Source organism: Lissotriton vulgaris, unplaced genomic scaffold, assembly GCF_964263255.1.
Source record: "Lissotriton vulgaris unplaced genomic scaffold, aLisVul1.2 SCAFFOLD_2887, whole genome shotgun sequence".
Classification (NCBI taxonomy): domain Eukaryota; kingdom Metazoa; phylum Chordata; class Amphibia; order Caudata; family Salamandridae; genus Lissotriton; species Lissotriton vulgaris.
The window spans coordinates 217,412-232,959 of NW_028245423.1; positions in this window are offsets into that span (position 1 = coordinate 217,412).

The window sequence follows — 15,548 nt, forward strand, 5'->3', positions numbered from 1 at the left end:
AAGGGTTTCCGCTCACGATGCCACAGGCAGTAGGCTGTACACCCTGCCCAAGTCCTTTGCAGCAGCCATACGCGTTTCGAGCTTTGGAGCTCTTGATCACTGGCAAATGAGCTGGAACAGAGCCGGTGCGTTTGGAACATATTTTATTCAAATCAAGAGTCCCGCCCATGTGGGCGTCACTGCAAGCATGATGGTTATCGTAGTTTTATTCTGCCTGCTGACTCCGTAGTTCGTCCAAGCAAGTGCCTCGCTCATTCCACCACACTCAATGTTATCCCGTTAGGGCAAAGGTACTTGCAGCATGGCTCCAGCTTCCCAATAATAACCCGTGGCTCAGGCCCCCTCCTTTCCACTGGTGTTCGTGGTAACCAACACCCAGGATCCGCAATAGCGGCGGGGCAGCTCCGCGACCTAGCAAGCCGCTCAGTATTCTCTCCACAAGTTGCCACAAGTAGAGCCACCACACAAGGAAGGGTTTCCGCTCACGATGCCACAGGCAGTAGGCTGTACACCCTGCCCAAGTCCTTTGCAGCAGCCATACGCGTTTCGAGCTTTGGAGCTCTTGATCACTGGCAAATGAGCTGGAACAGAGCCGGTGCGTTTGGAACATATTTTATTCAAATCAAGAGTCCCGCCCATTTGAGCGTCAATGCAAGCATGCTGGTTATCGTAGTTTTATTCTGCCTGCTGACTCCGTAGTTCGTCCAAGCAAGTGCCTCGCTCATTCCACCACACTCAATGTTATCCCGTTAGGGCAAAGGTACTTGCAGCATGGCTCCAGCTTCCCAATAATAACCCGTGGCTCAGGCCCCCTCCTTTCCACTGGTGTTCGTGGTAACCAACACCCAGGATCCGCAACAGTGGCGGGGCAGCTCCGCGACCTAGCAAGCCGCTCAGTATTCTCTCCACAAGTTGCCACAAGTAGAGCCACCACACAAGGAAGGGTTTCCGCTCACGATGCCACAGGCAGTAGGCTGTACACCCTGCCCAAGTCCTTTGCAGCAGCCATACGCGTTTCGAGCTTTGGAGCTCTTGATCACTGGCAAATGAGCTGGAACAGAGCCGGTGCGTTTGGAACATATTTTATTCAAATCAAGAGTCCCGCCCATGTGGGCGTCACTGCAAGCATGCTGGTTATCGTAGTTTTATTCTGCCTGCTGACTCCGTAGTTCGTCCAAGCAAGTGCCTCGCTCATTCCACCACACTCAATGTTATCCCGTTAGGGCAAAGGTACTTGCAGCATGGCTCCAGCTTCCCAATAATAACCCGTGGCTCAGGCCCCCTCCTTTCCACTGGTGTTCGTGGTAACCAACACCCAGGATCCGCAACAGCGGCGGGGCAGCTCCGCGACCTAGCAAGCCGCTCAGTATTCTCTCCACAAGTTGCCACAAGTAGAGCCACCACACAAGGAAGGGTTTCCGCTCACGATGCCACAGGCAGTAGGCTGTACACCCTGCCCAAGTCCTTTGCAGCAGCCATACGCGTTTCGAGCTTTGGAGCTCTTGATCACTGGCAAATGAGCTGGAACAGAGCCGGTGCGTTTGGAACATATTTTATTCAAATCAAGAGTCCCGCCCATGTGGGCGTCACTGCAAGCATGCTGGTTATCGTAGTTTTATTCTGCCTGCTGACTCCGTAGTTCGTCCAAGCAAGTGCCTCGCTCATTCCACCACACTCAATGTTATCCCGTTAGGGCAAAGGTACTTGCAGCATGGCTCCAGCTTCCCAATAATAACCCGTGGCTCAGGCCCCCTCCTTTCCACTGGTGTTCGTGGTAACCAACACCCAGGATCCGCAACAGCAGCGGGGCAGCTCTGCGACCTAGCAAGCCGCTCAGTATTCTCTCCACAAGTTGCCACAAGTAGAGCCACCACACAAGGAAGGGTTTCCGCTCACGATGCCACAGGCAGTAGGCTGTACACCCTGCCCAAGTCCTTTGCAGCAGCCATACGCGTTTCGAGCTTTGGAGCTCTTGATCACTGGCAAATGAGCTGGAACAGAGCCGGTGCGTTTGGAACATATTTTATTCAAATCAAGAGTCCCGCCCATGTGGGCGTCACTGCAAGCATGCTGGTTATCGTAGTTTTATTCTGCCTGCTGACTCCGTAGTTCGTCCAAGCAAGTGCCTCGCTCATTCCACCACACTCAATGTTATCCCGTTAGGGCAAAGGTACTTGCAGCATGGCTCCAGCTTCCCAATAATAACCCGTGGCTCAGGCCCCCTCCTTTCCACTGGTGTTCGTGGTAACCAACACCCAGGATCCGCAACAGCGGCGGGGCAGCTCCGCGACCTAGCAAGCCGCTCAGTATTCTCTCCACAAGTTGCCACAAGTAGAGCCACCACACAAGGAAGGGTTTCCGCTCACGATGCCACAGGCAGTAAGCTGTACACCCTGCCCAAGTCCTTTGCAGCAGCCATACGCGTTTCGAGCTTTGGAGCTCTTGATCACTGGCAAATGAGCTGGAACAGAGCCGGTGCGTTTGGAACATATTTTATTCAAATCAAGAGTCCCGCCCATGTGGGCGTCACTGCAAGCATGCTGGTTATCGTAGTTTTATTCTGCCTGCTGACTCCGTAGTTCGTCCAAGCAAGTGCCTCGCTCATTCCACCACACTCAATGTTATCCCGTTAGGGCAAAGGTACTTGCAGCATGGCTCCAGCTTCCCAATAATAACCCGTGGCTCAGGCCCCCTCCTTTCCACTGGTGTTCGTGGTAACCAACACCCAGGATCCGCAACAGCGGCGGGGCAGCTCTGCGACCTAGCAAGCCGCTCAGTATTCTCTCCACAAGTTGCCACAAGTAGAGCCACCACACAAGGAAGGGTTTCCGCTCACGATGCCACAGGCAGTAGGCTGTACACCCTGCCCAAGTCCTTTGCAGCAGCCATACGCGTTTCGAGCTTTGGAGCTCTTGATCACTGGCAAATGAGCTGGAACAGAGCCGGTGCGTTTGGAACATATTTTATTCAAATCAAGAGTCCCGCCCATGTGGGCGTCACTGCAAGCATGCTGGTTATCGTAGTTTTATTCTGCCTGCTGACTCCGTAGTTCGTCCAAGCAAGTGCCTCGCTCATTCCACCACACTCAATGTTATCCCGTTAGGGCAAAGGTACTTGCAGCATGGCTCCAGCTTCCCAATAATAACCCGTGGCTCAGGCCCCCTCCTTTCCACTGGTGTTCGTGGTAACCAACACCCAGGATCCGCAACAGCGGCGGGGCAGCTCCGCGACCTAGCAAGCCGCTCAGTATTCTCTCCACAAGTTGCCACAAGTAGAGCCACCACACAAGGAAGGGTTTCCGCTCACGATGCCACAGGCAGTAGGCTGTACACCCTGCCCAAGTCCTTTGCAGCAGCCATACGCGTTTCGAGCTTTGGAGCTCTTGATCACTGGCAAATGAGCTGGAACAGAGCCGGTGCGTTTGGAACATATTTTATTCAAATCAAGAGTCCCGCCCATGTGGGCGTCACTGCAAGCATGCTGGTTATCGTAGTTTTATTCTGCCTGCTGACTCCGTAGTTCGTCCAAGCAAGTGCCTCGCTCATTCCACCACACTCAATGTTATCCCGTTAGGGCAAAGGTACTTGCAGCATGGCTCCAGCTTCCCAATAATAACCCGTGGCTCAGGCCCCCTCCTTTCCACTGGTGTTCGTGGTAACCAACACCCAGGATCCGCAACAGCGGCGGGGCAGCTCCGCGACCTAGCAAGCCGCTCAGTATTCTCTCCACAAGTTGCCACAAGTAGAGCCACCACACAAGGAAGGGTTTCCGCTCAAGATGCCACAGGCAGTAGGCTGTACACCCTGCCCAAGTCCTTTGCAGCAGCCATACGCGTTTCGAGCTTTGGAGCTCTTGATCACTGGCAAATGAGCTGGAACAGAGCCGGTGCGTTTGGAACATAGTAGTTTTATTCTACCAGTGGAAAGGAGGGGGCCTGAGCTGAAAAAACCATAGGTTTCACACCAGTTTACTGACATAAAACCATTGAAATTCCAACGTTATAGTTAGTTGGACTTACTATAACAAGCGCGCCTGCAATGCACTGCTGATGACATCACATATTACATCACTCATGACATCGTCAGTGACATCACTCATGACATCACTGATGACACCAGCCAGTGAATGTGTGTCTTTCTGAAAAATTAATATGTTTTATATTTGTATTTTTTAAAGGTTGATGGAAGAATAAATGGTTAAATAAGTGTGTAAATGGATGTTTTAAAAAAAAATTATTGGTTAACTGCCTTATTAAGTGTATTTTATTAAATACATATATTAGCGAGTAACTTTTAAATATTGAAATAAATGTATCAGTGTTTCACTTTGTGTATAAGTAGCTGCATGGGTTGGTGACTGACTCACTGTTTGTATGTGTTTTGAAGACAGTATATGTGCAGGACTGTATGGGTGGATGAGTGTGTATATGTGTGTGTTAGTGAGTGAATGACTGTCTCACTAGTGTCTTTATCAGTAATTACATTTTTTTTAATCTAGTGTATGTGAGTTTTGATGTATGTAAGTGAGTATATGTGAGAGTAAGAGATTGTAAGAGTTCCTGTTTAAATAAGTATGTGTTTCTATAAGTGATTGTTTAAGAGAGTAAGTATGTGTAAGTTTCCTTAGAAGTAAGGAGGTAGTGTGTGTATAGTTGTATATGCAAATAAATGGATGTTCAATAGTTTATCTGCATGTGTGAGTATGTGTGTGAGTAACTTTTGGATGACTGTCGGTGTATAACAGGATGTATAGATGTATCACTACATATGATGAGTGAGTATATGTATGAGTGACTATATAGAACTATTGGTGAATGAGTGGATGTGTATATAGATGGTGGAATTACTGAATTGGTTGTTGTAACTGGTATGGGTATCTCCATTTTTTGAAAATGTTAGTTTCTATTTTTGAATATGTGTTTCAAGGGTTACATTACACTAAAAGGAGGTCTGTCACTCTGTCACAAGGATGGTGTCATAAGTGATGTCATGAGTGAAGTCACTGATGATGTCATGAGTGATGTAATATGTGACGTCATCAGCAGTGCATTGCAGGCGCGCTTGTTATAGTGAGTCCAACTAACTATAACGTTGGAATTTCAATGGTTTTATGTCAGTAAAATTTCCAGCTAACTATAACTGGTGTGGAACCTATGTTTTTTTCAGTGAGTTTAATAGGTTTTTTAAATGCTAATTCCTAACTATAACTGGTGTGAAACCTATGGTTTTTTCAGTGAATTTCATAGGTTTTTTAAATGCTAATTCCTAACTATAACTGGTGTGAAACCTATGTTTTTTTTCAGTGAATTTCAAAGGTTTTTTAAATGCTAATTCCTAACTATATATAGGGCCTGAAACCTATGAAATGTAATATTTTTTATAATGAATCCTATATTGTATATTTATATATTACTATTTTTTTTTATGCCCTGGAGCGCTCCCGGTGCGCGCCCCGGTGAGCGCACCGGAAAGCGCAGTTTTCCGGCACGCCCCAGGGTGCACACCGGTGAGCGTCCCGTTAGCGCTATTGCCGCAAACGAAAACATCATGGTGATGTATCGCTTAGCCGCGTACGCGTGATACGCACCGCGTAAGCGCACCCGGAAGCACTCGAGCGAATACGATCGCGCAACGTAAGAATCCGACACGCTTACGCACCGCGCCCCGGGGCGCGCCCCCGGGTGCGCCCCGGGGCACGTAGCGTAAGCGCGTCGGGTCATGTGACCTGAAAAAAACACTTTTTATTGGTGCAGAACAGTTTTGGTTTCCAAATGATGAAAGCCCGGGTCATGTGACCTGAAAATAACACTTTTCATTGGTTCAGGACAGTTTTTTTTTCCAAATGATGAAAGCCCCCACCTTTTTTCCTTATTCTGACTTTGTCCTTTGACTGAGGAAGACCTGTTTGGAGATCTGAGACTCATATTTTGTACTTTAAAATGGCTACGTAGCAGCAGCAGCTGAAGAATCTGCACCACCACCACCAAGAGGACCACCACAGCACCACAGTGGTGGAGATGAAGAAGAGGAGGAGGAGGAGGAGGAGGAGGAGGGGAGGAGGAGCTGGCTGCCAGAAGATAACACCCCATATAGGCCAAAGAAGCACATTGTATGGGAGTTTTTTTCCATCCCCGAGGGCAAGAAGAAAGTGAATGCGCCAAAGGTGACTTGCCAAATCTGTGGCATTGAACTTTCAAGGGGGAACCCCAATAAGAAATATTCATTTGATAATAACACCATGATTCGACACATGCAGCGCAAGCATCCCAACAACTATGCTGCGGCAGAGGTGAGAGAACTGGCCAGCAACCCTCCCCAATCTTCACCCAGCACCTCCAAACGAAAGCAACCCAAACCATCGGGACCAGAGACAAGGGAGATGATCCCAAACATTCAACCAAAGTTTGGGCAATACAAGATCACTTGTATTTTTTGTGGTAAGACCATCACCTATGGTGAGCAAAGCATAACGCTCATCAACCGTGCTGGTGATAACCACAAATGCCCCAAAAATCCAAAATTTTTTCATGATTTTTTTTTTCTCCAGTTGAGCCGTTTTCAATTCCCTGTTTTTTGTTTCTCCCCATAAAAATAACAAAAAAATATAAAATAGTTCATAAAAGCCAAAAAAAGTACAAAATGTTCAAAAAAACATAAAAAAAATATAAAACAACAAAAAGAAGAAAAAAACCAGTTCTATTTAGAACTACCTCCAATTTATGAAAAAAAAGCTACATTTTTTAAAAACTATGTCATTCTTTTTTTCCCCATGGTACGCTCCCCGGTCCGCTCCCCAGTGCGCGTACCGGGGGCTCCCCCCGCGCAAATCATATTCAAATCAATTATAGCCCCCACATCAAACCTAGGGGGTCAGGGGGGTCTACTCTGCCCCCTTATGGTCGTTTCCCCCTTTGTTTTTGCCACCTCTTGTGTCTGGATCCTATAGAGACACAAGATGGCGGCCGCTCCAGACTGTTTGGAATGTTGAAAGACACCCGAGAGCCAATCAGCTTTCCGCGTGCGAACTCGCGTAGCGCGCTGGTTAGCACCCCGGTGAGCGTACTGGGGCGCGCTTATAGATATATATTTTTTTTTAACCTAAATTACTCAAAATCCACAGGAGCACATATCTTGAGACATAGCAAAGGCACATCGGGCTACCAGTCCCTACAATTTTGCCAAGTTTGGTGGAAATCCATTCAGCCGTTCGGGCTAAAAGTGAGGTCGACCGCCCTATGGAAATTAACATGGGAAAACACGTTTGGGACCCCCCTTTTATCTCGGCCCCTGCTTGACGAATCCCCCCCAAACTTTCAGGGAAGGACCGGAGCGCCACGAGGCAAATTTGAGGAAATGTTCAGGCAGATTCCTCAACCGGCGCCAAAGTTATTCCCAATAGAATGTTGCAATTTCCTATTGAAAATAATCCTAACTATAACTACCTACTGGTAACCGCCAGTAGGTAATATATATATATATATATTATATATGTTGAGCGGAGGTCGGCTCTGCTTACCGGCACGCCCCTCGGTCTGGAGCTCCACGTCTGCCGGCAAAAGTTGTTGGATGTAGTGCATGGACTGCACAACGTGGTGCCCCCCCGACCTGGACTTTGTGTAGGTATCGGGGAGAGGGAGCAGATTTTCTGCTAACAGGATTGCCCAGCAAAGGATTGATTTCGCCAGAGAATACCCGCAATGCAATGGGAGTGGCAGTAAGGAGAGCATTATTTTAATGCCAACTATGGGACATTGCACCTTGTGTTGAACTCTGAACAGGCTGCTTTCACATAGCGGGATTGTTAACGGCATCCAAGCACCCCATACCACGAAAGCGACAAGCATTACCCGGTATACATCTCCCCTGTCCGCTTTCTATGGCTACAAACATCCAGCCAATGGGGTTCGCTGGCAGGACTTATGAAGAAAAGCCCCGCGAAAAACTGTCAATTGAATCACACAGCAGACAGCCGGCACTGATGAGGCAACCGCCGAAACGCGTCTGCCAAGGGCTGCGAAAGTGTGAGCTGCGCGCCACTGAAATGCTGTGACCTGGTGGTCATAAATTCAAGTTGGGCAAACCTATTCGTTCATAAACTGGGCGAGATTGGAGGAATATATATATATATATATATATATATATATATATATATATATATATATATATATATTTTCACTGAAAAAAACATAGGTTATAGACCATATATAGTTAGGAATTAGCATTTACAAAACCTTATTTTACTCACACAAAACCATTGAAATTCGCATATATAGTTAGTTGCACTAACTATATATCGCGCACCCGCAATCCACTGCTGATCATGTCACATATTACATCATTCATGACATGGTCAGTGATATCACTGATGACATCACTGATGACATCTCAAATGACATCACTGATGACATCACTGATGACATCTCAAATGACTTCACTGATGACATCACTGATGACATCTCATTTGACATTACTGATCACATCACTGATGACATCATTCATGTGATAATATGATGAACCTCTTCAGACTCTAATATAACCTTAGATACACTCAGTGTAAACAGACACTCACAGACTGTCACTCATCAATGGAGTTACTCACACATCTAGTCAGTCATGCAAAGAATCAATCACACCTCCATTTCCTCAACTATACAGTTATACACACCTTACTTATTCAAACATATACTAACACATATTTACTCTCTTATACAATCCCTGATACAAGTTCACAATGATCCATACAGCCACTCACACATTCACTGGCTCTTATGCACAGTTATTTATATATGTCAACTCTCACATGTACAGTGTTTTACATATGTACTTACTTTGACATGTAGCACTGAGATATCCATTCACTCACCAATACACTCATGCACACAGTCCACCGCCCATACAGCTGTTTCCACATGCACTTTTGAACCCATACATCTAGTGAATCAACTGCTCACACATCTATGCACAGAGTCATACACCTCCCAGCCACCCACACACACACTCAGTCTCCCATACAAATACTTGGGCAACCAATCAATAACCCATATAGTTACTCATATAGCTACTGATCAACACATGCAGCAGTTTACAGAACAACAGACATAATGATGCACAAATTAAGACAGTTTAGTCACTAACCCATGCACTCAGTGAGACACATTTAATCACTCACTCATACAGTCAGTCATGCACCTACTAAATCCTTCATCCAGACACTTATACATCCACTCATTCTTCAATATGTAAGACATATTTTAACTTTACAGAAACATACAGTCACTGGATGTTGTCATCAGTGATGTCATCAGTGATGTCATTTGAGATGTCATCAGTGATGTCATCAGTGATGTCACTGACCATGTCATGAATGATGTAATATGTGACATGATCAGCAATGGATTGCGGGTGCGCGATATATAGTTAGTGCAACTAACTATATATACGAATTTCAATGGTTTTGTGTGAGTAAAATAAGGTTTTGTAAATGCTAATTCCTAACTATATATGGTCTATAACCTATGGTTTTTTCAGTGAATTTTCAAGGTTTTGTAAATGCTAATTCCTAACTATATATGGTCTATAATATATGGTTTTTTCAGTGAATTTCAATGTTTTTTTAATAGCAAATATCAAAAGCTGTAAAATGTATTCTTCTTTCAAAGGAAAAATATATGTTATATGTATTTAATATAATTTTTTTATGTATATACATTTTTTGAGGGAACAAATTTATCAACTATCATGCTGAAGAAGAGTGTGGGGAAAAAAACAAAGAGGAGGACTAGGAGGAAAGAATAATCAGTTCAAAAATACAATTGCTTTAAAGCATGAAGTGCTTTTCCACACATTTACATTTAAATAACTCATATTAGAACATACAAAATATCTACAGAGGAGACGGTGTACATTGAATTTTAGACTCTTCATTGGTACCTACATGTTGGTACTTACATCACCCACACAACACAACAGCTCTATTTAGAGCTACCCTACCTCAAAGCACTCTAAAATATTATTTTACTATTTCCCTTAGTTTTCCCCTTGTTGTTTTTTTTTTTTTTTTACATATATGGGCCTCCTCAGCCACCCTCAGAAAACCTAGGGGGTCAGGATATGTCTCCTGTGCCCCCTTATACCCATTCCCAACATTGTTTATCCTCCATATTGTGACTAAATTCATCCGAAACACAAGATGGCGGACTCCCGTTACGCTACCGTTGAGCTACCCGGTTCGCGTACCGGGTATCGCTTCCACCGCGAAAAATCAAAAAAAATATGTATTTTATTGTTTTGCCCCGCGGGGCCCTTTAATAGCCCCCACATCAATCCTTGGGGGTCAGGAGGGGTCTACCTTGCCCCTTTCATTCATTTCCCCCTTCGTTTATTTCCACCTCTTGTCTCTCGATCCTACCGAGAGACAAGATGGCTGCCGCTCCGGACTGTTTAGAATGTTGAGAGTCACCGGAGAGCCAATCCGCTTCTCCTCGCGAAGTTCCGTTACGCGTCTGGTACGCGAACCAGGGCGCTAACCGGGACGCTGTCACAGATATATATATTTTTTTTAAAGTTAATTTCTCAAAATCCACTGGAGCACATACCTTGAGACCTAGCAAAGGCACATCAGGCAAACAGCCTCTACAAGTTTGCCAAGTTTCATAGAAATCCATTCAGCCGTTCGAGCTAAAAGTGAGTCTAACCGCCCTTTGGAAAACTCAATGTTAAAAACACGTTTTGGGACCCCCCTTTTTTCTCGGCCCCCACTTGACGAAACCCCCCAAACTTTCAGGGGACGCTCAGAAACAAAACGTACCATTTTCCTGAAAATTTCAGCCAATTCCGTTCATCACGCCAAAGTTATTCAACATAGAATTTTCAGAAATCCCTATTCAAAAAAATCCTAACTATATATACCTACTGGCGACCGCCAGTAGGTAATATATATATATATATATATATGTATATATATATATATATATATATATATATATATATATATATATATATATATATATATATATATATATATATATATATAAAACATTTCTATGGCAAAATGAAACCCCTCATTTTGTTCCTTTGCAAATTAAATGTTTTAAGTGTTAACACTTTATTCCAATCAAGATGACTTCAGGTGTGCCATACTTTTGTCATAAGTAAGACTGTTAGCGCTCTAGTTCTTCTTTAGAACACTCTGGGACATTCTGTCACTGGGCTATAGTTGGGCTACATCTGGCTGATATTTGGGCTACATTTGTTTTTTTTTGTCTCTGGTGGCCATCTTTGGGCTACATTGGGCTACATTGGGCTACATTTGGGCTCTAACATATATATAGCCCAATGTAGCCCAATATATATTTTTCAAAGTTAATTTTCATAAAAACCACTGGAGCATATAACTTGAGACATAGCAAAGGCACATCGGGCTACCAGTCCCTACAATTTTGCCAAGTTTTGTGGAAATCCATTCTGCCGTTCGAGCTAAAAGTGAGTCCAACTGCCCTATGGAAAACTCAATGCTAAAAACACATTTTGGGACCCCCCTTTTTTCTAGGCCCCCGCTTGACGAAACCCCCCCAAACTTCTAGGGGACTCTCAGAAACAAAATGTGTCATTTTCCTGAACATTTCAGCCAATTCCGTCCATCAACGCCAAAGTTATTCAACATAGAATTTTCAGAAATCCCTATTCAAAAAAATCCTAACTATATATACCTACTGGCGACCGCCAGTAGGTAATATATATATATATATATATATATATATATATATATATATATATATATATATATATATATATATATATATATATATATATATATATATATATATATATATATATGTCTAGACATCATATTTACATCACACATTGCATTACCATATACAATATTCATATCCTAGAAAAAAGAGCCCTCTATCCTAGGTGGACTGCCAACTCCTCATTATTGTTCAGGCCTCCCGAATGGGGTCTCTCTGAAAAAGCACGCAAGGCGATAATGGAACTGGAGAATGAAATTGGTAAAGATGAAGATAGACAGAGACAGGAAGAACTACGTGCAGCAATGGGAAAAAGACTCAAGGCTTATGAAGGCAAAATTAGGCAACGTAAACAAGAAAAGTTTGAACGTGACGAACGTGACTACAAGATGGGAAGGGTTCTTACCTTTGCGAAATAATACATAGCATCAAGACAAGCATTGGAAAACAAGAAGGGCGTAGTAAATGTGAGTGATCAGGGGGATACAACAGAGTCAGAATAATCTGAAACAGAACAACTGCCACATGGAAGAGGAAGCGCCTCAGGAACAACATTATCGAGGAAACTCCCTTTTCATGAGGAATTTGAAATAATAAGGCAGACGTGGCAAAAGAGAGATAGGGGCAAACCACCAGAGCAAAAAAGAGCCGACCAACACGGAGGGGAGGGGAATGGCGTAAAAAGCAACTTCTCTCTACCCGTAACAAGAAGCAAACGCTACAACAAATGCAGATAAACACCGCAATGTGCCCTGAGAACAATTTGATCATTATCAATTTAACCCCCAGAACTCTCACCGAAAATGAGGAACATGTGTTCAAATTGGGACTTTCATTCTGTCCTCAGAAATATCTTGAGTATACCCAGACAGGAATTGATTTATTTAAATTTTGAAGCAAACGGAAATTTCGCAAATTCTACAAATTACGTCCAAAGAAAGAGATTAACAAAATTACAACAGACGTTGAGACTGACATCTTGGTGGGCCGTGAACTGTCACCACTACAGACCTTGAAAGATCTAGGCATGGAAAGTGAATCCTTGAGTGGTGGTGGAGTAACAGCTATCTCAGGAATTGAGCAAGTTGGCAGAGGTAGCCCTTTTAGGCCGGCTTCTACCTTTATACCACAGATGCCTAATGACAACATTGACATATTTGTAGACACAGTGTGAAAAGAACTGCTGAAATTAAGAACAAGATCTTGTAAAAACAAAAATAAATCTAATTTAACACAATAATAATTAAAAGCTATAGAAGACATTAAAAGAGATACCAACATCATAGTGAAACCCTCGGACAAGTGGGGAAACGTGGTGCTTTAAACATATGAAGCATACAACGAGGAGGTACTGCGACAATTAATGGACTCAAATTGTTATGAGAGAATTGATAAGAAAGCTTATCTTGAAAGCATCACCAAATGTCATCAAATGCTGAAAAAATGGTATGACAAAGGCTTGATAGAAATGGAGGAATACTTGTATCTGAGGTGTTTAAATTCAATGACCCCCAGTTTTTATCATCTGCCGAAAGTACACAAAGACAGTATGAAACCTCCTGGAAGACCTATCGTGAGCTCACAAGGAAGCCTATTGGAGCATCTGTCTACATATATTGACTATTTTTTTGCCTGATTTTGTAAAATCCCCACGTAGTTACATCAGAGACACTAAAGACTTTTTAGGACATGTTGAGGAAATTGGGTGGCAGGCAGGTGAATGTATGCTGGTTATGGACATAGCCAGCTTGTATACCAGCATAGGACATACCGATGGCATAGTAGCTGTTAAGAGCTTCTTAGACACCCAATCAGCTAAATTCACGGAACATAATTCCATGTTGCTTGAATTTTTGTCCTTTTGCCTAGAAAATAACATCTTCCTGTACAAGGATCAATACTACAAACAGCTGGTTGGCACTGTGATGGGCACCTGCTTCGCCCCCAGCTACGCAAACTTGTTTGTGGGCTGGTGGGAGGAGCAGGTGGCCTGGGCCGTTGCCAATGAGAAGTGGACGGAGAGAATATTGGCCTGGTACAGGTATATAGATGATCTCTTCCTGATATGGAGGGCATCGGAGTAGTCAGCCATTGAGTATTTTGATGTATTAAATAAGAACGATTAGAATTTGAGATTTACAGCAGAAATCAGTACTAGAAGTATACATTTTCATGATTTGTAGGTGTTTATAGTTGGTGACAAACTGAACACACGGCTATATCGTAAGCCAACAGCCAGAAATTCTATTCTGCATTTCTCGAGCAGTCCCCCGCCTAGATTGATCCAGAGTTTCCTCCATGGGGAATTATGTTATGTGTTTATTTTGGTAAAGCACAAACAGCTGCCCCGGCAAAGATGCGTCCCGGCGCTAGGGAACCTTGTAAACCTGCTAAGGAGAGAAGGGAACTGGGAACAGGAGCCTAGCATAGTGGGAACAAGTGGGTTTTAATTGCCTTCCTGAAGACGGACAGGCTGTTGATGGAGCGAATAGAAGGTGGAAGGGAGTTCCAAAACTTAGCCCCTAGGACTCTGAAGGAACGACCTCCAACCCGACACAGTTTAGTTCGGGGGGCAGTCACCAGATGTTGGCCTAAAGAGCGCAAAGGGCGCTGAGGGATATAGGGTTCTAGGAGGGGACGCAGTAGTTCAGGGCATTCAGCTTTAAGAATTTTAAAGGCAATGGTGAGAGTCTTAAATTTAATTCTGGATTCAATGGGGAGCCAGTGAAGTCTTTGGATGGTAGCTCTAGTGGAGCATCTACGAGGAAGGCCCACCACAGCCCGTGCTGCTGAGTTTTGAACCCGTTGCAGGCGGGCTATCTCCGCTTTATTAGCGCCCAAGAATAAGACACTAGCGTAATCCAACCTGGATAATATAGTGGATTGGATAATCAGTTGGCGTGTTTTTGAATCAAAAAATCCAAGAATTGGGTTAAGGCTCCTCAGCAGGCCCACACAAGTAGCCGCCACTTTCTTTGTGTGGGCCTGAAAGCTGAGCGATGGATCGAGCCATACACCCCAGTTTTTCACCAGGGTTTTTGGGGATGGGATTGGGCCCAGCACCGAAGGCCACCAGTGGTCGCTCCAAAGACTGGAGTTCCTTCCGAGGAGTAGCACCTCCGTTTTACCTGCGTTCAGCTGGAGACAGTTGTCCGTCATCCACTGGGCAACTGCCGCCAGGCCATCCCTAAATCTGGTAGCCGAGTTCGAGGGGCCCTCAGTAAGAGTGATGACTAGCTGTGTGTCAACAGCGTATGACACCAGCGTGAGGTCCCACTTTTTGGCTACTGCAGCTAGAGGCAGAACATAAAGATTAAAAAGGGACGGGCTGAGTGCAGAGCCCTGGGGAACTCCCTGTCCGATGGAATGGGACCGGGAGATAAACAGAGGAGCTGAGACCCGAAAGGATCTATCCATCAGGAAAGAACGAAACCAGCCAAGTGCGAGATCACAAATCCCAATAGCCTCAAGGCATCTTAGCAGGATGCTGTGGGACACCGTGTCAAAGGCTGCGCTGAGGTCAAGCAGAATCAGCGCAGCACTCTGACCGGCATCCAGTATCCTACGGAGGTGTTCGGTGGTAGATAGAAGGGCAGACTCGGTGCTATGGCCAGGTCTGAACCCATTCTGGGAAGGGTCCAAGATGTTATTCGTGGCCATTACTAGGCAATTACTAAGAATAAAGAGAAATTATACCACTCAAGATGATTTTAATGTAAACGCAGAGGCCAGTACCAAGAGGTTCAGGGCTACGGGATATGGGGAACATTCTTTAAGGGACTCCCTCTCTAGAGTACAG